General features: G+C 42.5%; 1 protein-coding gene and 1 long non-coding RNA gene across 4 annotated transcripts in view; one reads left to right on the top strand and one right to left on the bottom strand.

The window, feature by feature from the left end:
- Positions 1-2,549, bottom strand: part of UBE2H (ubiquitin conjugating enzyme E2 H) — a 119,228-nt gene that overhangs the window by 76,522 nt on the left and 40,157 nt on the right. The window lies entirely within an intron of this gene.
- LOC119471877 overlaps positions 1-2,549 on the top strand; it is a 10,038-nt gene that overhangs the window by 1,188 nt on the left and 6,301 nt on the right. The gene's annotated exons all lie outside the window — the stretch shown is intronic.

The raw sequence follows: 2,549 nt of genomic DNA, 5'->3' as shown, positions 1-2,549 counted from the left end.
ATATATATATATATATATATATATATATATATGCACACATGTGGCCCCACCTCTTTAGTAATAAATATTTAACATTTTTCCCCATTCTTCACAATGCTTAAGCCCAGATATGCAAGACAAACAGTTCTAGGAGCTAGGGACAAAGAGTAAGATACAGAATCTATCCTCTAAGGAGCAGCTTGAAAGAGGTGGGAGTTGGGAGCCAGAAACAAACAGCTGATTACATAAAGTGGTAACTTTATGTGAGGGGAAAACAAAGGGTTCAATTAAAGCATACAGAAGACAGGAAAAGGGTCTAAGACAAATATGGGGCGGGTGGTTCAAGGAAGGCTTTGAGGAAGATGCAAAGCTTGAGGAGAATACTGGAGAATAAACAACAGTGGCTGGCGCAGTGACTCAGGCCTATAATCCCAGCACTTTGGGAGGCCAAAGAGGGCAGATCACCACCTGAGGTCAGGAGTTTGCGATCAGCCTGGCCAACATGGCGAAACCCCATCTCTACAAAAATTCAAAAAATAGCCAGGTGTGGTGGTGGGTGCCTGTAATCTTAGCTATTTGGGAGGCTGAGGCAGGAGAATCACTTGAACCCGAAAGGCAGAGGTTGCACTAAGCCAAGATTGTGCCACTGCACTCCAGCCTGGAAGACAGAGCAAGATTCCATCTCAAACTAACTAACTAACTAACTAACTAACAAATAAATAAATAAATAAATAAAGTTAGCCAAAAGAGAAAGCGACTCTGTAGAAAAGTTAGGAAGTGTCCCTTGAGAAGGTTAGGGGAGTAGGGAGGCATACAGCACAGCACTGTATCTTAGACCGATGGTAGGAAGGCACATCAAACTGACTTATACCAAGGCTGACATCTTTATCAGCCTCTCCATCAAACTGATTTTTTATACCAAGGTTAGGCTTTAAACCAAGGGTGCTAAATAAAGAGCAAAAAAGAAGTTTTAGGCAGGAAGTAGCATAATCAGATGTACTAAAAACAGGATCACGCCTGTAATCCCAGCACTTTGGGAGGCCGAGGTGGGTGGATTGCCTGAGGTAAGGAGTTTGAGACCAGCCTGGATAACATGGTGAAACTCTGTCTCTACGAAAATACAAAAATTAGCCAGATGTGGTGGTGGGCACCTGTAATCCCAGCTACTTGGATGGCTGACGCAGGAGAATCACTTGAACCCAGGAGGCAGACGTTGCAGTGAGCCAAGATAGCGCCACTATACTCCGGCCTAGGTGACAGAGTGAGATTCTGTCTCAAAAAACAAACAAACAAACAAAAAAAACCAAACAAAAACAAAAACAAAAAAAAAACAAAACCAGGATCACTCTGGCAGCCAAGATGAAAGGCAGACTGGAAGCAGACAGACTAGATACAGGGAGCCCTGAAGTTGTGAGATGATCTGCAGCAGTCCAGGTAAGATCCTGAGGCCATGAATCAAATAGTGGTGGTGGCGATGGAAGGCAGGGTGGGGGGAGACAATAAACAGGACCGAACAAACAGGATGAGGGAGGTTGTTAAGACACACAGCTTTCCCAAATGGGCAACAGATAAGTAAACATATACAAAAAAACAGACTGCAGTGAGTTTGGAGGAAATAGTACTAAAATCAGCATTGAACGTGCAAAGTTTTAGTGGTCTGTTGGGATAGCCTTGGAGAGATATTTGGAAGGCAGGCACCTACCCTAACCTAGTTTAGGAAACAACTCAACTAAAGATGCATACATATGTTTTTAATTATTATCATTTTTTAGAGACAGGGTCTCACTCTGTTATCCAGACTGGAAGGCAGTGGCATCATCATAGCTTACTGTAACATTCAACTTCTGGGCTCAAATGCTCTTCCTGCCTCAGCCTCCCAAGTAGCTGTGGAACTATAAGTGTATGCCGCCATGCATGGCTAATTCTTAAATATTTTTTTATAGGGACAAGGTCTTGATATGTTGCCCAGGCTGGTCACAAACTTCTGGCCTCAAGCAATCCTTCTGCCCTGGCTTCCCAAAGTGCTGAGATTACAGACGTGAGCCACCACACCTGGTCTATGAATCATTTTATAGCAAAGGATGTTATGTGAAAAGAAGATTGAGAATGAAGCCTAGGGGAAAAACAACCTTTAATAAATGTACACAGAGATGCAGGACCAAGGTAGGCCTTTATTATGAGATAGAATTTAAAATGTTCCCTCAGTTTAGGAGTCCACAAACTAGGGCCCACCACCCTATTTCTGTAAATAAAGTTTTACTGGAACATGCCATGCCCATCCATTTATGTATTATCAATGGCTGCTTCTGTGCTGCAACAGCAGAGTTGAATGGTTGCAAAAAAGATCACATGGCCCACAAAGCCTAAAATATTTACTACAGGTTGAGGATTCTTTATCTGAAATGCTTGGGATCAGAAATGTTTTGGATTTTGGTTTGGGAATATCTGCATATACATAATGAGATATCTTGGGGATGAGATCCAAGTCTAAACATGAAATTCATGTATATTTCTTTCTTTTTCTAAAAGAAAGTTCGAGGCCAGGTTGGTCTCGAACTCCTGGGTCGGCG

Source organism: Cebus imitator, unplaced genomic scaffold (genome assembly GCF_001604975.1).
Source record: "Cebus imitator isolate Cc_AM_T3 unplaced genomic scaffold, Cebus_imitator-1.0 Scaffold77, whole genome shotgun sequence".
Lineage (NCBI taxonomy): Eukaryota > Metazoa > Chordata > Mammalia > Primates > Cebidae > Cebus > Cebus imitator.
The sequence above is the reverse complement of the archived record's forward strand: the minus strand, read 5'-3'. Positions and strand labels throughout refer to the sequence as shown.